This window comes from Lathyrus oleraceus, chromosome 5 (genome assembly GCF_024323335.1).
Source record: "Lathyrus oleraceus cultivar Zhongwan6 chromosome 5, CAAS_Psat_ZW6_1.0, whole genome shotgun sequence".
Lineage (NCBI taxonomy): Eukaryota > Viridiplantae > Streptophyta > Magnoliopsida > Fabales > Fabaceae > Lathyrus > Lathyrus oleraceus.
The window spans coordinates 427,078,406-427,105,590 of NC_066583.1; positions in this window are offsets into that span (position 1 = coordinate 427,078,406).

The window sequence follows — 27,185 nt, forward strand, 5'->3', positions numbered from 1 at the left end:
CTACCAAGCCGAGGATGGAAGCGAGGAAGATTGTGAAGTCCCTGGAGAACTTGCCCGACTACTGCAAGAAGAAAAGACTATACAGCCGCATGAGGAATCAATTGAAATTGTAAATCTGGGTACTGAAATAAACAAGAAAGAAGTCAGAGGTTTCTTGGGGCACTCGAATTACATTGCCCGATTCATTCCACACTTGACTGCTACCTGCAAACCCATCTTCAAATTACTGAGACAAAATCAAGAGATGGTATGGAATGATGAATGCCAAGAAGCTTATGACAAAATCAGGAAATATCGCCAAGAACCTCCAGTTCCGATGCCACCAGTTGAAGGAAGACCTTTAATTACGTATTTGACCGTGTTAGAAAATTCAATGAGGTGTGTTGGGGCAACATGACGAGTCTGGTCGAAAAGAGCATGCCATATACTGCCTTAGCAAAAGGTACCGACTGTGAAACAAGATACTCACAGCCCGAGAAAGCTTGCTGTGCTTTGGCCTGGGCTGCTCGCCGACTAAGACAGTATATGTTGAATCATACCACCTTATTGACTTCTAAGATGGATTCTATCAAATACCTATTTGAGAAACCTGCTGTCTCCTGAAAGAGTTATCACTGACAATGGTACTAATTTGAACAACAAGATGATTACTGAACTCTGCACGCAGTTCAAAATAAAACACCATAACTCTTCTCCGTACCGGCCAAAGATGAACGGCGCTGTGGGGACTGCTAACAATATCAAGAAGGTCATGCAAGAAATGACAGTAACATACAAAGACTGGCATGAGATGTTACCCTTTACTCTTTACGGTTATCGCACTTCAGTGCGCACTACGACAGGGGCAACTCCGTTCTCTTTAGTCTATGGAATGGAAGCCATCTTACTAGTGGAAGTTCAGATTCCCTCTCTAAGAATCATGAAAGAGGCGGGCTTAGATGAAGATGAATGGATTCAGACTCGACTCGATCAGATAAATCTGATTGATGAGAAGAGACTTGCGGCTGTTTGTCATGGGCAGATATATCAGAAATGCATGACCCAGGCATTTAACAAAAGAGTTAAGAGATAGGTGTGCCAACTTGGCGACTTGGTGATCAAGCGTATCATTCTACCACAAGGTGATCCCAGAGGCAAATGGACTCCCACATACGAAGGGCCATTTGTGGTTAAGAAGGTATTCTCTGGTGGAGCCATGATACTCGCTACTATGGATGGTGAAGACTTCCCACATCCCGTGAACGCGGACATAGTTAAAAAATACTACGCATAAAAGAGACCCGCTAGATCGACGTATCTAGGCAAAAGTAAGGGCATCCCGGCGAACCAAAAGGGTTCGGGCAAAAATTAGGGATATATAAAAAAAATGTACACCCGGCAAGTCGAAAACCTGAAAAGGCGGCTTGGGCAAAAAAGGGTATCCTGGTGGACTGAAAACCTGAAAAGGCGGTCCAGGCAAAAATTAGGGATTAAAGCGTATGACTATGTCCCGTTCTCAGTCAACTTTCATCCAAGTTCGAGGGACTGACCAAGCCAATCACTTCTATCCGACAGCAAGGGATGAGATGCTCGAAGACATAATGACAGTAGTAGGCTTAAAATCAATAGGACTTCTTCCACATAGCTTTCTCTTTGTTTTCGACAATTTCCTCTTACTAGGATTTCTGTCTCCTTGTACACAAATTGCCTGTTTATAGGCCTCCTTTCAAAATCAATACAACCCTCTTTCAAAAAAAAGATGCTTTTGTTTTTACTTTTCTGTTTTGGTTGCGTAAATGTCCATTGATTTAATTTGAATTAATATGTGCATTTGAATATGACTGATGTTTACCAAAAATACATGCATAGAATAGCAATAGCAATTACTACCCGACTTCAGGATCGAGGAGAAGGTCTAACCATGCTTCCAATGAATCCGCTACCAATTCTATTCCCCCAGCAAGTCTGTTATTCCTCAGAAGAAGTTAGCAGTATTCCCCGGCACAGCCAGTTACTCCCCAACAGAGGTCGGCATCATCAGACAAATTGATCATCTCATCCATCCTCAGCCAAGATCTGTGGAATATTTCTACCATCAGACAGAATCAAGAACCCCCTGCCGAGAAAGGGTCATCGTTACAAATATCTCCAATCAGTAGATGGGGATTTATTTTCCCCAGTAGAGTCCCCAAACAGAACTTCTCATACGCCTAACTCATTCATTACATCATTTCACAGCATACGCATGCATACAACATTCACATTTATTTTAGCATAACACGAAACATCTCATACATCATGACATAGCATGAAGCTAACTTTTCTTTGCAGGTTAATTATCCTCCTGATATAGTCAAAGTAGAAGGTTCATTCAGACAGACACCTTTATCAATCACATTCAAGATTCAGATACATATTTCAAATACAGTTCATGGGAACATTCATTCTGACAACACTTCGATATCCTCCTAACGATGACATCTTTAAGCCCATCCCAGACATTTATTGCAAGTACAACATATACAGGTTATCAGATACAGCCTAACGTACGGTTCATTCTGATTCAGCCCAACATATGACTTCTTCAGCAACTCCAATGCGGTCTAACGTACGACCCATTTGGACCTTCAAATCCTCAGATGCTGCCTAGCGTACGGTACATTCAGGGGTGTAGTCTAGCGTACGACTACTTTCTTTTTCAGATGCAGCCTAACGGACGGCTCATTCTACAACTCGGATACGATCTAACGTACGATCCATTCTGAACTTCAACAACCCCAACGCGGTCTAACGTACGACCCGTTTGGATCTTACAACCCTCAGATGCTACCTAACGTACGGTACATTTCTGAAGTGTAGTCTAACGTACGACTACCCCTTTCATCATCAGATCCTACCTAACATACGGTACATTTCTGAAGTGTAGTCTAACGTACGACTACCCCTTTCGTCATCAGATTCAGCCTAACGTACGGCTCATTCTGCAACTCAGATACGATCTAGCGTATGGTCCATTCTGATCCTTTATCCCCAACAGCATATGACACACTCCGACTCCCCAGCGAAGTCGGCAGCCTAATGGATGACTCATTATACGGTCTAACGTACGACCCAGTGTGGCACCCATGTCTTCAAATTGGCCTAATATACGGCGCGATCTGAAGCTTTCGTCATCAAACCTCCCGGATGGCATCTTTAAGCCCATCTCCATCAAGACCAACTGTCGATTCTCAAGTGCAAATTTTTGGGGCATTCTAGTGTTCAATAATCTTCCACCTCCAGACCACGAATGGCATACACGCCATCCTAACTCTCTCGGTTCAAGAATATTGAACAGGGGCAGCTGTCATACCCCAAAAATTACCCATCATTTTTCCTAAAAAAAAAAACGAAAAAAAAAAAAAAAAAAACGAAAAAAAAAAACGAAAAAAAGAAAAAAAAAAAAAAAAAAGAGAATTTTTTTTTTAATTAATTAATTAATTAAATAATTAAAATAAATAAATAAATAAAATATAACAAATTATTTTGGACTTGGGTCTCCCTCATTCCAAGCCCATTACCCACGAAATTAGTCTATAAATACTGAAGTTTCAGTAGGGGGAGTTAGACTTGGAGTTTACACTTGGAGTTACACTGGGAGATTTACTGGAGAAAGAAGGAAGAGAAGCAAAACACTCTGAGGTTTCCTTGGAACAAAACCTTGAGGAAAAAGAAAGAGAGAGAACAGAGAAGGACGGATAGAAACTTTGGCATAGGAACCCTGCCTACCCGGAGAATTCAGAGTAAAGAAACCCTGAAGGCAGCCCATCTGCACCGAAGCCATCGCCGTCCAATTCCCGCTGCCTAACTTATTCCGATACTACAAGTGGTCAATCCCTTCAACCTTGAATTGGCAAACAGGTTTGCGTATCTCTATTGTTTATACTTTCAATTGGCCATATCTACATATATAATGCATCATGATTAAATGTTGATATATAATTTGCTTTCGTATGGGAATTTAAATATGCCTGAATACCCTGAATGTTTGACCATGTTATTCCTGTGATAAAATGCCATAAAATTCAAAGTTCCTAACATGGGGCTGTTTTCAAATTCAAAATCCGTGGCCTTCGCTAGGCGAGGCAGAGGCGAACGAGACAGTACCTGATTCTTCTAGTCTGTTTTTTTTATGTTTTTATCATAGCCATGCATTATTTATCCTATCCTATTTATTGTTGTGATATTTCTCCGGTGTAATCTTCGATTGCACCCTGATTTGGTGTTCTGACATGTTTCTTTTTTTGAGTTTCGTAAAGGTTCACATATCCCAGGAAAAGGTTATTGGCTAGGTATTCCACTTTATTTGTGGGATACCCTTGTGGAGTTTCACCCTAAATTAATTTTTTAATGTATTAATTTCTAATGTATTAATTTTTTAATATATTATTTTTAATAATTTTTATGTGGAGTTTCATCCTAATTATATAATTAATTGTAAAACTTTGCCTTTGAATAAGTGATCTTGGACCTCTCTTTGTTGCCTTACGATTACGATATTACGGTCATGTCCCGCGAACGTGGGGATACCCTTAGCAAAGACCCTTCGGTTAAATCATCATAAAATAAATTATAGTCCCTCGGATGTTGCCTTCGAATATACAACTTTGTCCCTCGACGACCCTCCGATGTTGCCTACGGTTAAATGATGATAGTCCCTTCGAATGCTAAGGTATCCTCATAACTGTTGCCTTCAATGACCAATCGATGACCCTACGATGACCCTTTTACATCCAAAGGATAAAACTACTTATTTCTCAATAATAAGGACAGTTTTACCCTCATAAGGATAGGAAATGCCCGTAAAGACCTTGGGTCGGTATAACTCTTAATTGCTGGCTCACAACTTAAAACATTTTTTTTTGCACCTCACACCTTTCAAAATGCCTTTAGAAAATCACCACTTGGTATACATTCATACTAGAATCATTACCGAATTATATTTTTCTAAACAATTTTCAAAACTAAAACGGGATAACCACTTTGTATACATTCATACAAGAATCATTACAAAGTTAAATTCTCTTTTCAAAACAATTTTCCAAACAATTCACAAACACTTTTTTTAGACAAAAATAATATAAGTGATCGAGCAATTAAGAGCCCATGGATAACCATGGATACAAAGGGTGCTAACACCTTCCCTTTGTATAATGTACCTCCCGAACCCAAAATCTAAATTAAGGTTTTTCCTGTTCTTTTCCACCTTTCCTTATTGGATAAAAGAAAAGTCGGTGGCGACTCTTGCTAACCGCGACATTGCGATTAAAACCACAAAAAGGTCCAGTTCACCGTATGACATGTGGGCTCCTTCTATTAAGGAGTGATCGATCAAAACCTGATCTCCATGTCACTAATGCAGTATGCAATGAGTATGACTTAATATGATACTAATGACGTGTAAAACATAATCCCATGCTTCCAGGAAAAATGAAGGGTAAATTTTAGGGTATTACAGCTGCCCCTATTCAATCAACTGGAAACCCGAAAGGAAGATAGCAACGACTTTCGCACTTTTGAGGTATCAAGTGATTGAATACGATAAAAGCCCGAAAATTTACACTGAAGTGAAAAAATGAAGTAACAATGTCTGTCAGAATCGGCCAAGAGGTGGTCTTGAAAAAGAACCCGTCTAGTACGGTTAGAATCGGTCTGAACACCAAAACAAGGAATGTTAGCCTGAATACCAAAATAAATGGTAACACAGAAATAACCATGGCCTGAATGTCGCTCATCAGTCTGAATACTGGAAATGACTTCGATCTGAGCATCGGAAGATACTAGATTATCAAACATCGGTTTGAACACCGGGAAACTGGCCTGAGCGCCAATTCAGTCTGAATACTGGAAAACTGGCCTGAATGCCACAAGTTGTATCGACCTGAATGTCGGAAACTTCTTTGATCTGAACATTGGAAGATATTAGATTATCAAACATCGGTCTAAACACCGGGAAACTGGCCTGAGTGCCACTTCGGTCTGAATATCGGAAAAATGGCCTGAATGCCACAAGTTGTATCGACTTGAATGTCGGAAACTTCTTCGATCTGAATATCGGAAAATTGGCCTGAATGCCACTTCGGTCTGAATACCGGAAACTTGGCCTGAATGCCACAAGTTGCGTCGACCTGAACGTCGGAAACTTCTTCGATCTGAACATCGGAAAACTGGCCTGAATGCCACTTCGGTCTGAATACCGGAAACTTGGCCTAAATGCCACAAGTTGCGTCGACCTGAACGTCGGAAACTTCTTCGATCTGAACATCGGAAAACTAGACTGAATGCCACTTCGATATGAATACCAGAAACTTGGCCTGAATGCCACAAGTTGCGTCGACTTGAACGTCGGAAACTTCTTCGATCGGAACATCGGAAAACTGGCCTGAATGCCACTTCGGTCTGAATACCGGAAAATTTCATGCCTGTCAGCATCAGAAGAAATAGGGACAATGATAATTGAGGCGGCGCGTGGGCCAATGGCCCCTGCTGGGAATAATAAAGATAAGTCATGAACAATCTTCAGTCTGAGTACTGGAAACAACTTCTGGCTTATCACTTGGGATACCGAGACTGCCTTATGCTTTACATGCGTATGTTTGAATTTTTCAATGGCGTAATGCTCCATGAAAATGGAAATGCTACGCAATTTGGGAGGATACAATGCAATATGATTCTACATGCAAGGATGCGAAATGCTTGATTAGAGAGAACGCCAAGCTGAGGCAAGGAATTCTGCTGGGGAAATGATCACCATCTTCTGGACCCTGGCAAGGCTGTTGGAGATGCACAACACAAAGAACTCTGTGGGGAAATGACCCATCACACGGTGTTCTGGCAAATAACAAAATATCGAGGCTCTGACTGGGGAGAGAATGGCACTGAAAACTTGCTGCTGAGGAAAACGTTAGTGGTTCTGGCAACCATAATCTGCGAGAGAGACGACTCAGCAGGGGAAGCAAACACCGATACGGTACCAAGATTCTACTTCAAGGAAAGAGATAATGGGTCTAGCGTCGAGATCATCGATCTGGCATCGAACTCTGAGGAGCAGCCGCTTCTGTTGGGAAGATACAGTCTGGCACTGTCAACTCCGCTGGGGATATACAGTCAGACACTATCAACTCCGCTGGGGATATATAGTCTGACACTGTCGACTCTACTGGTGAATGTGTAATCTGAAACAAATGCTTAAGGAAGTACAACAGTGAGAGCCTACTGGGGATTGAAGAATCCAACGCTCAGACCAGCTCTGCAGGGATAAGATACCAAATTCCAACTGTTGAGGAAAAACATCCGCGATCATTTGATGGGGACCTTAAGGAAATGCCCCGAGTGTACCTGTTCTGAATAGACGATCCAAAGCACTTAAAATTTACAACAATTTTCAATGTTTATTAAGCACGTACCTGTAAAGCTCTTATGTTTCATGATACAATGTTTATCAAAAATTCGGACGTCATTTTTGCAAACAAAACAGTAAAATGAAAATGAACACAGAGATGTACTGAATAACATGATTTTATTGATTGAGTGGCCTCTGAATAGGTATTTACATCAGGAAGCAATCCCTGGAAAGAGGTAATTGCACAATAGATAAAAACATAAATTAATATAATGGCAATGTGAAATGGATTTCTATCGGGTTCCAATTCTGCTATGATTCGCTCGTCTTCAAGATCCTCCAGATGATCAGCTTTCTGAAAAAAGTGATTGGACTGTTTCCTATCCTTCGGAAGTTTCCAGTTATCGACACGAGATGATATTTAGAACTACTCATAACGCAGCCATTCGCTTAATCCCTAACTTTTGCCTGGATCGCCCTTTCGGGTTTTCAATCCACCGGGATACCCATTTTTGCCTAAGTTGCCCTTTCAGGTTTTCAACTTACCGGGTGTACAATCTTTTCATTTTTTAATCCCTAACTTTTGCCCGAACCTTTTTCATTTTCTTGGTTCGCCGGGATGCCCATTTTTTTGCCTGGACTATTCTTTTTATCGTCCAACGGGTCTATTTTATGCGAAGTATTTTTTAATTGCGTCTGAGTTCATAGGGGAAGTGAAGTTTTCACCATCCATAGTTGCAAGCATTAAGGCTCCACCATCAAAAACCTTGGTGACAATATACGGTCCATCATAGTTAGGAGTCCACTTGCCCCTGGGATCTGTCTGAGGAGGAAGTATCCTTTTCAACACCAAATCTCCAACTTGGAAGCATCGAGGACGCACTTTCTGATCAAAGGCTCTCTTCATCCGACTTTGATACAACTCCCCATGACAAATGGCTGCCATTCGCTTCTCTTTGATAAGACTCAACTCATTGAACCTTGTCCGAATCCATTCAGCTTCATCTAACTTGACATCCAACAGGACTCTTAGAGAAGGAATCTCCACTTCAACAGGTAGGACTGCTTCCATACCATACACAAGGGAGTAAGGGGTTGCCCCCGGTCGATGTACGTACTGAAGTACGGTACCCATGCAAGGCGAAGGGTAGCATCTCATTCCAATCTCTGTACGTAACGACCATCTTCTGCACAATCTTCTTTATGTTCTTATTTGCTGCCTCAACAACACCGTTCATCTTAGGACGATAAGGGGAAGAATTGTGATGCTGAATGTTGAAGTTCTTGCACAATTCCTTCATAACTTTGTTATTGAGATTAGAACCATTATCAGTAATGATTCTTTCGGGAATTCCATAACGACAAATGATTTCTTTCTTAATGAATCGGGCAACCACATGTCTTGTGACCTTCGCAAATGACGCTGCTTCGACCCACTTGGTGAAATAGTCGATGGTAACAAGGATGAAGCGATGCCCATTGGAAGCAGTCGGCTCAATCTTTCCAATCATATCAATGCCCCATATAGCAAACGGCCACAGCGAAGACATCACATTCAGAGGATTTGGCGGCACATGCACCTTATCAGCATAAATCTTGCATTTATGACACTTTCGAGCATATTTGAAACAGTCAGATTGCATGGTCATCCAGTAATAACCCGCTCTCAACAATTTCTTAGCCATTGCATGTCCGCCGGCATGAGTACCGAAGGAGCCTTCATGAACTTCCTGCATTAACATGTCTGCTTCGTGTCTATCCACGCATCTGAGCAAAACCATGTCGAAGTTCCTCTTATACAGCACATCGTCTTTGTTCAAGAAGAAACTGCCTACCAATCTTCTCAAAGTCTTTCTATCATTGTTGGATTCCCCTGCAGGGGACTCTTGATTCTTCAGAAAACATTTGATGTCGTGATACCAGGGCTTATCATCAACTATCAGTTCAACAGCAAACACATACGCGGCCCTATCAAGGCGCATAACATCGATCCTGGGAACATAGTTCCACCAAATCACCTTGATCATGGATGATAGAGTAGCGAGAGCATCTTCCATCTGGTTCTCATCACGAGGTATATGATACAGCTTTACTGTTGTGAAGAAAGTCAATAGTCTTCTCGTGTAATCTCTGTAGGGAACCAGATTAGGCTGGAGAGTATTCCAATCACCATTCATTTGATTGATCACTAGAGCTGAATCTCCGAAGATGTCCAGAGTCTTGATTCTCAAATCAATGGCTTGCTCAATACCCAAGATACAGGCTTCATACTCAGCTTCATTGGTGCACTCGAAAGTCAAACGAGTGGTGAAAGGCATGTGGGCACCTTTCGGAGTGGTAATGACAACACCAATTCCACTTCCTTTGACATTGACAGCCCCATCAAACATTAAAGTCCACTTTTCATCTGGGTCAGGTCCCTCCTCAATAACTAGATCTTCACAGTCTTTCATCTTGAGGAACATGATGTCTTCATCCGGAAAATCGAACTTCATCGACTCATAATCATCGATCGGCTGCTGAGCAAGATAGTCTGAAAGAATACTCCGTTTGATGGCTTTCTGGGATGTATACTGGATGTCGTACTCTGTCAGTACCATTTGCCAATGAGCAACCCTTCCGGTGAGAGCTGGCTTCTCAAATATATACTTGACTGGATCCATTTTGGAGATCAGTAAGGTTGTGTGAGTCAGCATGTATTGTCTCAATCGCTTAGCAGCCCATGCAAGTGCGTAACATGTCTTTTGAAGCATTGAGTATCTCGACTCGCAATCTGTGAATTTTTTACTCAGGTAGTAGATGGCATGCTCTTTCCTACCTGTCTCGTCGTGTTGACCGAGAACACAACCCATGGAATTATCAAGTACTGTCAAATACATAATCAGCGGTCTCCCTGGGACTGGAGGCATAAGGATAGGAGGATTCTGCAAATACTCTTTTATCTTCTTGAAAGCCCTTTGGCAATCATCATTCCACCTGATAGCCTGATGTTTTCTCAACAATTTGAATATTGGCTCACACGTGGCTGTTAGGTGAGAGATGAACCTTGCAATGTAGTTCAACCTTCCTAAGAAACCACAGACTTGTTTTTCTGTTCTTGGCCTAGGAATTTCTTGTATCGCTTTCACTTTGGCCGGATCCACCTCAATCCCTTTTTCACTAACAATAAAACCCAGCAGTTTTCCAGAGCTCACCCCAAAAGTACACTTGTTCGGATTAAGCCTCAGCTTGAATTTCCTCAAACGCTCAAACAGTTTCTGCAAATTCACCAGATGTTCTTCTTCCGTCTGAGATTTGGCAATCATATCATCAACATAAACCTCGATTTCATGATGAATCATATCATGGAAAAGAGTTACCATAACTCGTTGGTATGTTGCCCTAGCATTTTTTAGACCAAACGGCATCACCTTGTAGCAGAAGGTGCCCCATGGGGTTATGAAAGTTGTCTTCTCCATGTCTTCTGGTGCCATCTTAATTTGATTATAGCCAGAAAAGCCATCCATGAAGGAGAATACTGAGAACTGAGCCGTGTTATCCACCAAAACGTCGATGTGAGGTAATGGGAAATCATCTTTAGGACTAGCTCTGTTCAGATCCCGGTAGTCAACACACATCCATACCTTTCCATCCTTTTTAGGTACTGGAACGATATTTGCAACCCATGGCGGATAATTTGTAACCGCTAGAAACCCTGCATCCAACTGTTTTTGCACTTCTTCCTTTATCTGGACAACCATCTCTGGTCTTGTTCTTCTGAGCTTCTGCTTGACCGGAGGACAATCCTCTTTGAGAGGCAAACGGTGTACCACAATGTCTGTGTCCAGCCCTGGCATGTCCTGATAAGACCAAGCGAAGATGTCAACATACTCTCGCAACAATTCAATCAACCCCTTCTTCACATTGTCTTCCAAAGCAACCCCTATCTTGATTTCTCTCTTGACGTCCTCGGTGCCGAGATTAATCACTTCAATACACTCTTGATGCGTTGAATGACCCTTTCCTCCTATTTTAACAACCTGGAAAGTTCTTCAGGGAGTTCACAGTCTTCATCACCCTCTTCTTTAGCTTGAAAGATTGGATTTTCAAAGTTGAAGCGAGCCATAGCATAACTGTTATCAATAGGATCCGGTGACGTGCATCTACATGAGTGATGGTATGTGCTTATGAGTGTGAACAAGAAGTGAAAACTAAACAAAACATTGCCAAAATATTTTTTTTTGATTTTTTTGAAAACTGCAAAAATAGAAAGACAATGAACAAAATATTTGAATGCAAAAAGATGTCCTTTATTTATGATAAAAAATGCAGGTATTCACATAGATGAGCCCTACAATGAGTCATTACGCCCTGAGCGGAACATAAGACTTGTATATGCATGAATAAACAAAGAAAATTACTCTTTAAGAAGAGTGACTTGGATAATCTCTTCAGAAGACCAGTTGCGGAGAACTTCACCCGGGACCCTTGGACGCTCCCAGTTGTCAATGTCGCAATCACTATCCCCATCTTCTTTGTTGATTGCAGAGACCTGGCCATACTGAATGATGCCAGCACTGGAGAAAGTAATCGGCCCCTGACGAGTCTGAGGCATTGAAGTTGTAGAAGTCAATGTCGGCTGATACCCAATCCCAAACTTGTCTTCCTTTATAGGTAAATCCACCAGACGTCCCCAACCGGGAGCAACACCTGAATTTACTAAGGCCTGTGCCTGCTTGAAGGACGACAAAGAGGCACCTGCTTCAACCTCTTCCACTGGAGTTGCATCCTTGACTTGAACTGCCTCAAAGGCCTGACACCGGGTCTCATGAATCTCACCTTCTACCTCTACATACTTGAATGTAGACAGGTTACTGACCAGAATATCCTCCTCACCACAAACAGTGATAATTCTTCCGTTGACCGGGAACTTGATCTTTTGATGCAAGGTCGAGGAGACTGCCCCAGCATTGTGGATCCAAGGACGACCCAGCAAGCAACTATACGAAGGACCGATATCCATCACATAGAATACGGTGTTAAAGGTTTGTGATCCAATCTGAATTGGCAATTCTACCTCTCAGAACACCAACCTCTTAGAACCATCGAAGGCTCTTACCACAAGATCGGAGGGCTTCAAGATCAAACCTTCTACATCTAACCTTGACAGGGCTCTCTTGGGTAGCACATTGAGAGAGGAACCTGTATCCACCAGAACATGGGATAGCACAGTGTCTTTACACTCCATCGAGATGTGCAAAGCCTTGTTATGATCGCGTCCAGCTGGCGTCAAGTCAGAATCAATAAAACCTAACTTGTTGCTTGTATGAACATTGGAAACGATCCCTTCTAGTTGGTTCACTAAGATCTCCTGAGGCACATATGCAGCATTAAGGACCTTCAGGAGTGCCTCTCTGTGTGCCTCTGAACACAACAGGAGTGAGAGAATAGATATCTTAGACGGCGTCTGAATCAACTGATCGACTACCTTGTAATCGCTTTTCTTTATAATTCTCAAAATTTCGTCCACATCCTTCGCAAAAGCAGGCTCAGAGCCAGCATGTGGTGTAGAGGTACCTCATTCACAACTTGCTTGCCTTTGGCCTTTGCCGCGGTGTCAACACTATCAGGCTGGGTAACCGATGGTGAGAACAGTCTACCACTTCTGGTGAATCGCCCGATTCCACCAACATTGTCCACTGCAGGATATTTTAACTCAATTCCAGGTTCAGACTTCTGATCCTGCACCTCTTCTACTTTCAGTGGCTAATCCACTCCATGATCATGCGTGTACACACTCCCCCCATAATGCCAAGGAATGGCCCTTTCGTTGGTGAAAGGTAAAGGACCAGGGGTCGTGATGGTCATAGTGGATTGATGCGGTCGCACTGGTGGTACCGGTTGCGCTTCTGGCACACTGATCTGAGCGGTCGGGTAGAAAATTGTGATAGTGGCAACGTCACAGTCATACTCAGAAATCTCATTCGTTGAAGTACAAACATCCGAAACATCGGAATCAAGTTCAGCAAACACATCAGAATCAAGCACAATGTTTGGAATATCAGCAACAGCATCAGAAAAGTTAATTACATCATTGGGAATTACAAAATCAGCAGGAACAACATTTGTAAATTCTTCAGCATCTTCAGGAAAGAGAGGATCAACATCTGCATTCTCAACAACCCCTTCAACAACCCCTCAACAGACCTTTGGCCAGATAAGTCTTCAGCTTGGAGGATACCATCGTCAAGCAAGTCCTGGATACCCTGCTGCAGCTTCACACAACCCCCACTCTGTGCAACACAACCCAAACAACCGCTCCCACAGCCGGGGAAAACATATGCCTTTAGCAAGTATTCTTTGATTTCTAACAGCGGAGTCTTCAGCTTCAACACCTCCTTGACTAATTTGACTTCTCCTTCAACCATGTTAACATTTGCTCTACCATGCTGCGGCATAGGATTGTTGACAACATTAGGAGCCGACGCAAAGTTAATGGCCTTTGAATCAATAAGGTCCTGAACTACGTGCTTAAAAGCTTTGCAGTTCTCAATAGTATGGTCAGGTGCCCCAGAATGGAAATTACACCTAGCATTAGCGTCATAACCCACTGGAAGCCTGTCAACGGGAGGAGCCAAAGTGCGTAACTGCACAAGTTGCAAATGTTGAAGGTTGGGAAGCAACTGGACATACGACATCGGAAGAGTGTCGAAACGACTATCCATCATCCTCTGTCTCTATTGATAAGCAGGTCTGTTACCCTGTTGTTGTTGGTATTGATTTTGTTGACGTTGAGGTTGTTGTTGTTGCACTGGTGCTGCAGCCGGAATGGTCACTGCTGCAACATAAGGCTGTTGATGGTAATTCTGAAAGTTATTCCTCCGGTTACCCCTGTTCTGATAAGAAGATATGGCATTTGCATCCCCTTCTCTCTTTTTCTGTCCTCCTAAGAACGACTTCTTTGACCCCGAAGATGATCCAACCCCATTTTGGATCTTACATGTCTTCAAGTAGTTCTCCACCCTCTCACCGGTAGAGACCACATCAGCAAAATTCGAGGCGTTGCAACCCATCAGACGCTCCAAATAAGATCCAGGCAGTGTGTTCATAAACATGTTGGCCATCTTTTTTTCCAACATCGGAGGCTGAACACGGGAAGCCATCTCTCTCCAGCGTTGGACATACTCTTTGAAGCACTCGTTGCTCTTGAGAGACAGATTCTGGAGCTGAGTCCTGTCAAGTGCCATATCCGCATTGTACTGATATTGCTTCACAAAGGCCTCAGCCAAGTCTCTCCAGCAGCGAATATGGGCTCTGTCCAACCTCATATACCACTCCAAGGATGCCACAACTAGGTTGTCCTGGAAGAAGTACATGAGCAGCTTCTCCTCATCAGAATACGCGATCATCTTGCGGAAGTAAGCTTGTACATGAGTCTTCGGGCAAGAGTTGCCATTGTACTTATCAAACACGGGGACTTTGAATTTTGGCGGAAATCTCACGCCTGGGACCAGCCCCAAGTCAGCAACATCCACACCAAGAGCATTCTGCCCTTCCACGGCTTTCAAGCTTTCTTCCAGTCTCCGAAACATAGGGTCCATACCATGGCCCATGCCAAAGTCCTCCTGAAGCAGGGGGAATTGATCCTCCTGATCATCATGGATGGGTTGTTGACCAAGGTTGCCATGTGGGATTGGGATAGGCCCCGGTCCATTGGGTCCATTAGCCTCTCCAGCGGGAGGATCAGCCACAACCTCCGGCTGAGTAGTAGGGGGATTCCTCTGTACCAACAATCTAATCTCCTCCTGTCCCTGAGCCACTCCTTGGACCACTTCCATGAACTGATTCATGCGAATCCTCATCTCAGAGAGCTCTGTTTATAAACCTTCCATTGCTCTCTATTGATTCCTTCAGGTACCGTATCGGTGAATGCCTGAGTCAACTATCCTAATAATGGAATACCAAACAAGATGACAACACTGCGGCGACACCTGTTATGCAAGACATGCTAATGAATATGCAAATGCAATGACATGTTAATCAATTTCAAAGGGTATTCTACCCCTTGATTCTAGTCTCACATTAGATAAACAGTGTAAGAAAACCCCGACTAGAATCAAGAAGAAGATATAAACCCCTAGGAATAGATAAACATGATGCATGCAATGCTTATAATTTAATTTTTATATCAGAGGAACTTTAGAGTCTTATTTGCAAATTTTGGAAATATTAAACGTTTATCACATACGGAAATATCACGTCAATTAATATTTAGAAATGTTTTTACGCAAAAGAAGTACAGTCTTGGTAACCAAATACAATACAAGAGAGAAGGAAAATGAACATCCTATGGATCCCTAGAAGCAATCGTCCAAAGCCCTCAAGACCAGAAGATAAGCTGCACGAAGCCTCTTCACCTTCCTCTCATAGGTTGCCTCCATATCTGCCTTCTCTTTGGCGAGTCGATCATACTTCCTCTTCCAAAACTTGGAAGACTGAGGAAGTAGAGAAGTCAATGCGTCATCAGGATCATCAATAACCTGGTGCTCAAGGAACTCTATCAAAGCATCCTTCTCTCTGATCTGCTGAAGCAACTCCTCTCGTTCATGGATCCAGGCACGTGAATGGTCTTTGTCTCTCAACTCCTCTACTCCTTGGCTAGGGAGGGTTGAAGGCCCAGCCACAACCAAAGGTGTGGGTCTTGGATACTCATAAGGCATGAGGTACTCGGAAGCTCTCCTCCTAACCCAAGAGGTATAGGGTTCCAAAGCGATACAGTTCTTCGGACCTAGCTCCCTCTTTCCTTTTTTATGGATCTTGCGCCAAGCGCGGACCTTCCTTCCCTTCAAGCCTTGGGGATCTTTACCCTCCTGAAAGAACATACCCTCTAACAGAATGTTATTGGGTTTATCCTTTAGGGGGAACCCAAGCTGACGACGTGCCAAAATAGGGTTGTAGTTAATTCCACCGCATGTACCAAGAAGAGGTACATTGGAGAATTCACCACAATAGTCGATAATTTACACACCATCATATACACGGTTGTACCAAAAGATATCATCATTAGTGAGAGACATAAGTCTCGTGGACCACCGTAGACATCCTTTGTTCTCCTTGAAGGCGAGCGTCTGAGGCAAGTGCGAAATAAACCACTTGTACAACAGAGGCAAACAACACACAATGGTACCACCGCCCTTTGCATTCCTCATATGCAAAGAGAAATAAGTGTCACCCAACAGAGTAGGAACGAGATTAAGAGTAGAGAAAATCCTAATGGCGTTCACATCCACAAACTTGTCGATGTTGGGGAATAACACTAGCTCATAGATGAGAAGTACAAATATGGCCTCAAAGGCGTCCTCACTCATGGCCTTCCTAAACATAGTAGCTTGATCAATGAGGAAATCAGACGGGAGACCTTGAATTCCACCTTTGGTAGTCATATGAGCACCAATAATAGATTCATCTATATGCAACAGATCAACAATCTCTTGAGAAAAAGGAACTCTCTCCAAGCCACTGAACGGAAACTGGTATAGGATAGGTATGCCCACAAGATAGGCATACTCCTCAAGCGTGGGCAAAAGCTGGAAATCCGGAAAAGTGAAGCAACGGTACAAGGGATCATATAACTACACCAACACACTTATTAGACCTTCATCCACTTGAGTAGCCAGAATAGACAGAAGCTTCCCATGACGAGCCTTGAATTCCAAGGTATCTAATACATAGGATGTCAAACTCCTTAACTCTTTCAAGTCGGGTTGTCTGAAACTGTACTTCTTTGTATTCCTTCTTTGCATATCCATGTCTGAAAATTTGCAAATAGACCTCTTAAGTTCCTTGAAAGTTTTCTCATTGTTGATGATATGGATGTGTATGAATGCATGAATGCATGGATGCAACAATCACACTCAAGGATCAAGCAAATCACACCATACAAAGGTCATGGGATGGATCAAGTCATCCTTAACATCAATCATCCATTTTGGTGGATTATGGCTTACACCTTATCAACACCCAAGTTCCATTGATATTAAGGATACACAAGAACGGATCAACCACGAATCAAGGGTTTGTTGTGAGTCGCGAGCATGGAGTCTTGGTTAAGAACCACCCAAAGGGAGTGTACTATGGTTAAACCTGACAATCATGTTCTACAAGAGGTTCCAATAGTCATCATCCCATCTTTCAGATATTATCGGATAAATGACTACTCGTATTCCAAAAATATTCTCAAGAAAGACTCTTATGAGTGTAGTATCGCGTAACAATCGTATCAAATCTTACACTTGAACGATCTTCACACTACGTCCTAAAAATAGGCCAAGATGGGCGTGGTAAACTAAGGTCCTTGGCTTCTAAGGCATATATTGGAAAGGGTAATGCCTAACCACGACTACTCGTGTGACATTATTCATCCCAACATAACCTCCACCAAGTGAATGGGCTTGCAAGTCAACTTGCTAAGAAATAACTCCACACAAGTCAACAAGACTATGCCATTCTCCTATCCTAAGTGCACTCGAGTTCGGGTATAGAACTCATCTCACGAAGATCACCAAGCATACAAGGAATTAATATTCAAACAATTCAATCATTACATACAATACAGTAATCCCAAATTGCACAAAAATATGTCACAAAGCAATATACCATACAATACAAATATGAAAAGTAGGCAAAACCCACTAGGCAAATGATAGTCCCCAGCAGAGTCGCCACTTTTCTGTAGCGGGGTATTCGTTACCATTAGAGATATTGACTAAATCCAAGGTAAACCATACAAGTCGAGTCGCCACCGCACTTCTATTTATCCAAAGGAATGGTTAGAAAGCGAACAAAAACCTAAAAGTTTTATCGAATCAAAAACTAGTAAAAATGTCAGAGATCTGGGTAAGGGGGTTGGTTATGCAATGGGAAGGTTTTAAGCATCCAAAACATCCTAGGTACTCCTAGGGAGCCCTTTTCATAAGTGTTGTTCTAGTCTAAAGGGTGTAGGTATATCTAAAGTACTATTTACTAAAAGGAAGGTTAAAAGAAAATGACTCGCAAGGATGTCGCATCCACTGCCTACGTTACTCATTTGAGTATGAGAATCAGAGTCTTCGTAGCTCGGCTACCTATGGGTTAAAGAGAAGTGTGCTCGGTAAGACGTCGCGTCTTATGCCTACGTATCTCATCTGGAATGAGAATCAGAGCAAAACGTAGTTCGGCTAACTAGGGGTTAAGGATTGCCATCTGAACATGAGCTTACAAAAGAGGACACCAACTGTGTCAAAGGAGGGTGGGCAGTGTGTTCAACGTCCTAGCAGTAGGTGTCGCAGCTCGCTGAATCGAGTCTTAGGCAGTTACCTCTTTGCAATAGAACGGACTGACATGCCACAAGATCGGAGATGCACGGAAGGTCTAAAAGTGGGGAGGCTCTGCTCTAGAGTTGTCATGCAATATGGACCTATGTGTTAGGATTTACAAAGGGGAACATCTACCTAATGTTAGCATGTAAAGAATAGGGGAATTCTACCTATGTTATCATACAAAGGGTTCTACCTAATGGGTCCTACCTAAACGGAACAAGAGTCGACGGATGGAGTGCGGAGAGGAGTTACGGATAAGGGTAGATGGTGATGCCAGAGGCAATCGACTTATAGGTAGATGGCGATGCCTGAGGCAATCGACTTACAAGAGGATGTATGAATGCGTGTTGGTTCTGTTAAGTTTTGAAAATGATTACTCGACGTTGGATCGAGCTTTTGATCTTATTTTAAAATGGTTATCGGATGTTCGTTTTAATTCTTGTATTAACAAGTGACTAAAGAAATAGATATTATACACTTTATGGGAGAGGGGTACATTTGTTATGAATGGGGATTGTTCATGGCAAACAAACAATAAGAATATATGCCTCATACATCATACAAGTAGGCAACAGTTATCAATCAGATCGGATAAATAAACAATATATAATCAAACCAAAGAATCAAATAATGGAGCATTTAAACAATGCATGGGATTATGAACATGTTGAATAATCAAGCAATAGAAAGCATGAATGAGAGAAACAAGTATAAAAGATAACAGATGAATCAAACAGATAATAATATGCACACGAAGGGTCCACTGAATAATTTAATCAGGAAATGAGGTAAGGACCAAATAAAATCAAGGTAAAAGGCCTCTAATACATGGCATATAAGATGAACGAGGGAGGATCAAAAGATCTCTTCAATTGCCATAAGCAATCCCTAAGTCAAACATCGATCAAAAAGAAGTCAACTGAAAATTCAAGTCAACTTAAAAAATAACAAATAAATAGCAAATTAACCAAGAATAAATAGTAAATTGATCAAGAAAATTATGAAAAATTAAACTAAATAAGGTGGGGTCAGGACATCATCCTCCCCCAAAAAGATTTTAAAAATAATGAAAATTGGCACGTGAATTAATTAAAACAAAACATAGGTCAAACCAAAAGTCAACCAACCAAACTAGTTCAAAAATAAATCCAAAATAAATTGAAAATGTGAAATAAAATTCCAAGAAAAGGTCAGGTTAGCCATGAGACAGTGGTCAACCTTCATCCCAAAAATCAAATGCTAACAATAGTTTTAAGTCATAAAAATAAAATCAATAAATAAAAGTGTGTTAAAATGGACCATTTAGAATAAATAATTAAAATAAAATATTAATATTAAAAAAATATGAAAATAAAAATTATATAAAATTAAGTAAAATGTTAAGAAAAGTGAAAAAAAATTTTAGGTAATTTTATGGACGAAGAAAATATTTTAAATAAGAAAAGGAAATATGAAAACGGAAGGATTAATGGTGATGAACATGGTAAGCAAGCATAGATATATCAAAACATGGCCATGGAAGAGATGATTACCTAATGGAAAATAGAAGTGGAATGGAATCTGATATGTGATGAAGCTTTGCCTCCTTGCCACGAAATTCCAATGCTCTTTTAGGGTTAGGGTTTCAGCTTCTTAAATAGGGTGGATTAGGTGTTCTCATGGGCTTTTTAATAAGTGATTTATCCATAAGAATAAAAGTGTGAAGTGAGGTGTAAAATGTTGTTATTTTGGGCCAAACTTAAGTTAATGGATGTCCAATGCATTGCCAAAAGAGGTAAAAAAACGTGATTGATTTGTGCAGCATGCTTAGAAAATCCGATTGGGCCAGCCAGGCCCAAAATCTGCCTAGAAAATCAAGTCGTGGTGCCCACTTTAAATGAATGTATCTCTCAAACCATGGATCCAAATGAGATGATTCCAAAAGGATGTGAAAGATGACATGGCAAGGTACAATTGTTGTGAAGAAATTATTTTCAAATAATGCCTTCAAGGGCAAGAAAACTGGCCAAGAAGTCTTGACAAATTTTGAAGATTTTGGACGTAGAAATTTTTCTAAGTGTCCTAAAAAAATGTCTCACTTTGACTAAGCATAACTTTCTCAATTCTAATCCAAATGGAGCAAACTTTATATCTCTAGAAATCTTGGAACAAGAGGAATAACTTTCATGTTGGAGAAATTTTCAAATGGAGCTTTTATCTTGATGCAAAATGGGATTAAAGTGAGTGCAACGATCATGAAAACTTGCCCTAAATGGAAAGTCAACCATTTCCAAATTAAGTAACTTTTCCAATTCCTGATTAAATGATGAATCCATGATCCAACCTTGATCAAATTTCACATGTAGGATCCCCTAGGCATGGATTTTGAGATTCCACTCTCAAAATGTCAGGAGTTGACTTTTCTGGCCCCACAATTGACTTTTCCCAAATTGTTTGATTCCTGATTCCATTGATCAATTGAAGAACTTCTAGCTCAAATAATGAGCTGATTTTTTGTATGTAGACCCTTGTGGACATATGGAGGGCCATGGAAAAGAGTTTCACCCGAAGAATCAGAAATAAATTGATTTTATACCAAACCCTAGTTTTAGGGCAAAAATGATCAAGAACTGATTGCACTGTTTGCCAATAGATCTTTCTGAGATGATTGTGAATCTTCCTAAGCCAAGATGCCTCTCTAATCATGACATGGATAAGCTCTTCTATTTCCAACCAAACATTGCCTGTTGCAGGTAGCCATGAAACCCTAATTTCTGATTAAATCCAGATGAATACTCTGATAGCTCTGAATCTTTCACTGATGAACTGAGGCCCATAATAATATACCTGGACCCCCTTGAGACCCTTGAGACTTGTATACATAGAAAATGAAGTCCAATTCTAAATCTTTCTTTGTGTGGGCTCCTTCTGTTAAGGAGTGATCGAGCAAAACCTGATCTCCATGTCACTAATGCAGTATGCAATGAGTATGACCTAATATGATGCTAATGAAGTGTAAAACATAATCCCATGCTTCCAGGAAAAATGAAGGGTAAATTTTGGGGTATTACACTTCTCCTATGCCTAAGGGAGAAGTGAAGATTGTTGGCATTTTCAAATTTGATCATTAATAAAATTCAATTCTATTCATCCACATCTATGATGTTTTTATTTTTACTTTTTGTTTTTTTTCCTGGAAAATGGTAATCACAAAAAACATAATAAATATAATTGTCCATCTGAGTAATATTTGGTCACAAATCACTTCTCTAAAATCAAAATATCATATCATTATGCAGGTTGGTTTCTAAACCCATTGAATACAATGATCCTACTCCTTCTCAAAATTTTGAATTCCCTGTGTTTGAGGTTGAGGAAGGAGGTGATGAAGAAGTATCTGATGAATTGTCTCGTCTACTTGAGCATGAGGGGAAAGCCATTCAGCTATTCGAAGAGCAGATTGAGTTAGTCAACTTGGGTTCTGAGGATGATGTGAAGGAAGTCAAGATTGGGTCTCGACTGTGTCCAGAAGTGAAGAAGGGGTTGGTTGATCTTCTCTGAGAGTATTCAGATATGTTTGCTTGGTCCTATCAAGACATGCCTGGGTTGGATTCTGAGATTGTGAAGCATAAATTGCCATTGAAGCCAGAATGCCCGCCAGTCAAGCAGAAGTTGAGGAGGACTCATCCTGATATGGCAGTGAAGATCAAAGAAGAAGTGTAGAAGCAGATTGATGTCGGTTTCCTTGTTACTGCTGAGTATCCGCAGTGGGTGTCCAATATTGTGTCTGTTCTGAAGAAGGATGGGAAAGTATGTATGTGTGTTGATTATAGATATTTGAATAAAGCTAGTCCGAAAGATGATTTCCCTCTGCCACACATTGATATGTTGGTAGATAATACAACTAAATTCAAATTCTTTTCGTTTATGGATGGATTTTCCAGATATAATCAGATTAAGATGGCACCCGAAGATATAGAGAAGACCACATTCCTTACACCCTGGGGAACATTCTATTATAGAGTGATGCCTTTCGGTATAAAGAATGCTGGTGTAACTTACCAGATAGTAATGACTACTCTTTTCCATGATAGGGTGCATAAAGAGATCGAAGTCTATGTTGATGATATGATTGCCAAATTCATTGATGAAGAGGAACATGTTGAGCATTTGTTGAAGTTATTCCAGTGTTTGAGGAAGTACAAACTCCGCTTGAATCCTAATAAATGTACTTTTGGTGTTCGTTCTGGTAAGTTGTTGGGCTTTATTGTCAGTGAGAAGGGTATTGAAGTTGATCCCGCCAAGGTCAAAGCAATACAAGGGATGCATGCGCCCAAAACTGAGAAGCAAGTCAGAGGTTTTCTCAGCCGCTTAAATTATATCTCCAAATTCATATCACACATGACTGCCACATGTGCGCCTATATTGAAGCTTCTTTGGAAAGATCAATCTTGTGATTGGACCAAGGACTGCCAGAAAGCTTTTGATAGTATCAAAGAGTATCTGCTTGAGCCTCCGATTTTGTCTCCGCTTGTGGAAGGAAGACATTTGGTCATGTATTTGATTGTGCTTGAAGAGAGTATGGGTTGTGTTCTTGGTTAGCAAGATGAGACTGAAAAGAAAGAATATGCTATTTACTACCTCAGTAAGAAGTTCACCGATTGTGAGACTCGGTATTCTATGCTTGAGAAGACTTGTTGCGCATTGGCTTGGGCTGCTAAGCGTCTTCGTCTATATATGTTGAATCATACTACTTGGTTGATATCCAAAATGAATCCAATCAAGTATATTTTTGAGAAGCCTGCTTTAACTGGGAGGATTTCCCGTTGGCAGATGTTGTTATCAGAGTATGATATCGAATACCAATCTCAGAAAGCAATCAAAGATAGTGTCTTGGCTGACCATTTGGCACACCCACCGATTGAAAATTACTAGTCAGTGCAGTATGAATTTCCTGATGAAGAGATTTTGTACTTGAAAATGAAAGATTGTGATGAACCATTGCTTGAAGAAGGGCCAGAACCTGGTTCCCGGTTGGGCATTGTATTTGATGGAGTTGTTAATCAATATGGTAATGGCATTTGGGGCAGTGATTATTACTCCTCAAGGCACACATTTTCCATTTACAGCTAGATTGACTTTCAAGTGTACAAACAACATGGCTGAGTATGAAGCTTGCATTATGGGGCTAGAAGAGGCCATTGATCTCAGAATCAAGTATTTAGACGTCTATGGAGATTCAGCTTTTGTTGTGAATCAAATCAAAGGAGAATGGGAGACGAATCAACCCGGCTTGATACCATATAAGGATTATGCGAGGAGGATTTCAACTTTCTTTGCAAAGGCTGAGTTTCACCATATCCCTCGAGATGAAAACCGGATGGCAGATGCTCGTGCAACGTTGGCTTAAATGATTGTGGTGAAATATTGAAATGAAGTTCCCAATCTAACTGTGATGCGTCTTGATAAGCCATCTCATGTGTTTATTATTGAAGAAGCCAAATATGAAAAGCCGTGGTATTATGGTATCAAATGTTTCCTCAAAATTAGATTTACCCGCCTGGGGCATCTTTGAAAGATAATAAGACTTCGAGAAGATTATCTGGCAATTTCTACGTGAATGGTGATGTATTGTACAAGAGAAACTTCGATATGGTTCTGCTCAGATGCATGGATAGACACGAAGCAGACCTATTGATGATTGAAGTCCATGAAGGTTCCTTTGGTACTCATTCCAATGGACATGCTATGGCAAAGAAGATTTTGCGAGCAGGTTACTATTCGCTGACAATGGAATCTGTCTGTTGCAAGTTTGTGAAGAAATGCAACAAGTGTCAAATTTATGCAGATAAGATTCACGTTACTCCGACACTGTTGAACATCATTTCCTCCCCATGGCCCTTCTCCATGTGGGGAATTGATATAATTGGCATGATTATGCCCAAAGCGTCGAATGGACATCGTTTCATTTTGGTGGCTATTGACTACTTCATAATGTGGGTTGAAGCGGCATCATACGCGAATGTAACCAAGCAAGTTGTTCTGAGGTTTATCAAGAATCATATTATATGCCGTTATGGTGGGCCAAGTAAGATCATTATTGATAATGGATCTAACTTAAATATTAATATGGTGGAAGCTCTTTGTATAGACTTCAAGATTGCACATCATAATTCTTCTCCCTACAGACCTAAGATGAATGGGGTTGTTGAAGCTGCAAACAAGAATATCAAGAAAATCATTCAGAAGATGGTTGTAACGTACAAGGATTGGCATAAGATGCTCCCATTTGCTTTGCACGGGTACCGTACATCCATCTGTACTTCAACACGGGCAACCCCTTTCTCACTTGTTTACGGCATGGAAGTTGTGCTCCCAGTAGAGGTTGAGATCCCCTCATTGCGTGTCTTGATGGAAGCCAAGTTGACTGAGGCTGAATGGTGTCATACCAGGTATGATCAGCTGAATTTAATTAAAGAAAAGAGGTTAATTGCCATGTGTCATGGTCAGTTGTATCAGTAGAGAATGAAGAAAGCTTTTGATAAGAAGGCCAGGCCTCGTGTATTCAGAGAAGGTGAGCTTGTGCTCAAGAAGATTCTGTCTTTCAAGCCAGATTCTAGGGGAAAATGGACTCCTAATTATGAAGGCCCATATGTTGTGAAGAGAGCCTTTTCAGGCGGTGCTTTGATTCTTACAACTATGGATGGTGAAAAGTTCACTCGTCCTGTGAACTCAGATGCAGTCAAGAAATACTTCGCCTAAAAAGAAAATGACAGCTCGCTAAGTTGAAAACCTGAAAGGGCGGCTTATGCAAAAATGAGCGTCTCGGTGGATTGAAACTTGAAAGGGCGATCCAGGCAAAAATTAGAGACATAAAAACATAAAGAATCATCCCGATAAATTGAGTACCCCACCTTGGGGAAATTTATGCAAAAATTATGGATTATGGCAAGTAATTGCAGGCTGCTGATCTTCAGTTTTGAAGACATTCTTGAGCAAATCAGTCAATTCTTATTCACCATCCCCGATGAAGTCGCCAAGAGCACAGTGGACCTCAAAAGTTAGTAGAAGGATTAGTGATCATTGTATTCAATGTAGCCCGTTTCCATGTAAATTACCATTTTTCAACTTTTGTAAAGATCTATGGAGTCTTGTCATTTACAGACTACCATTCCATTAAATAAAGTTGAACTTTTTATCCAATTGTTTCTACTCTTGTTTAATTTGGCCAAATAGATTTAAGTTTTATTATGATCATTTTGAAATTAAAATCATATTTTCTTAAATATATAAAAGCAGTTATTTTTAAATAATCGATATCATTTAAAGGAATATCAACAGTAGTTTGAAAAGCGGTAAGCCCTAAAATATGGAGCATTAATGGTTCTCCCCAAGCAGTGGACGTAGTCCCTATTTCATCACCGGCATCATTTTATAACCGAGTTCTATTGGTTTCCCTAGCCGAGTTTGTTGGCCTCCCTTGAGTTGTAGGCGTGTTATTTCGGCAGTTTGCACAACTTCGGCAAAATTTTAATTCCTCGCAAATCGTCAGACTTACTCCTGATTTTGAGCAGTTGTTGCGTTTGTCCGCTGCAGGGTTGTCTCCCATTTTATATGGCCTAGACGTAAAATTCCCCGTAGAGTTTGTAGCAGTTTCCTCAGCAGATCCTCTCCTTGTGCTTTACCCAGCCAGGATTGGGCTTTCAAGATATTTGTTTCTCTCCAGCAGTTGTTTCCCTCCCGTGAGGATTGACTAGGGATTGTATCGATGATTCAAATCAGTGACACTTGTATCCTTTATGATCGTTTTGTCAGCATAATCATCATATATACATATATATACACTCGTATAATTTCATTATTCCATTGTTGCACTTTGTGATCCACCGTTCACTTTGGGAGGCAGAGGAGGTTTCGTCTAGCAAAAAGTAAGACAGTGGGTTTGCCAGAAAGAAAGAAGGCGAGACTAATGCAGTATCAGTTGGGAGGCAGAGGAGGCCTCATGTTAGAAGAAGTCCACAACCCCGTCAATATCATCATCAAGTATCATCTGTTATTCCTGTATTTTCAAACAATCAATCAATGGTAGTTCAACAACAACGTCAACAACAGCCACCGCAAAGAACAAACACCTACAACAACAATACCAACAATCATCAACAACAACAAAGCTTTGAGAGGAAGAAGGTCTCTTTTGACCCAATTCCTATGTCTTATGCTGAATTGTATCCATCATTGGTTCTCAAGAACCTTTTGCAACCCAGAAATCCTCCGCAAAATACCAGAACCCCTTCCATGGTGGTGCAAGCCAGAGCTTCATTGTGCCTTTCACCAAGGGACTCCTGGCCATGATATTGAGAAATGTTACCCCATGAAGTACGAAGTCCATAAGTTGGTTAAAAGTGGGATGTTGTCCTTTGAGGACCGTGCGCTGAATGTCAAAGCTAACCCACTACCTGCTCATGGTAATCCTTTTGTTAACATGGTAGATGGTTGTCGTGGGGAGTTCA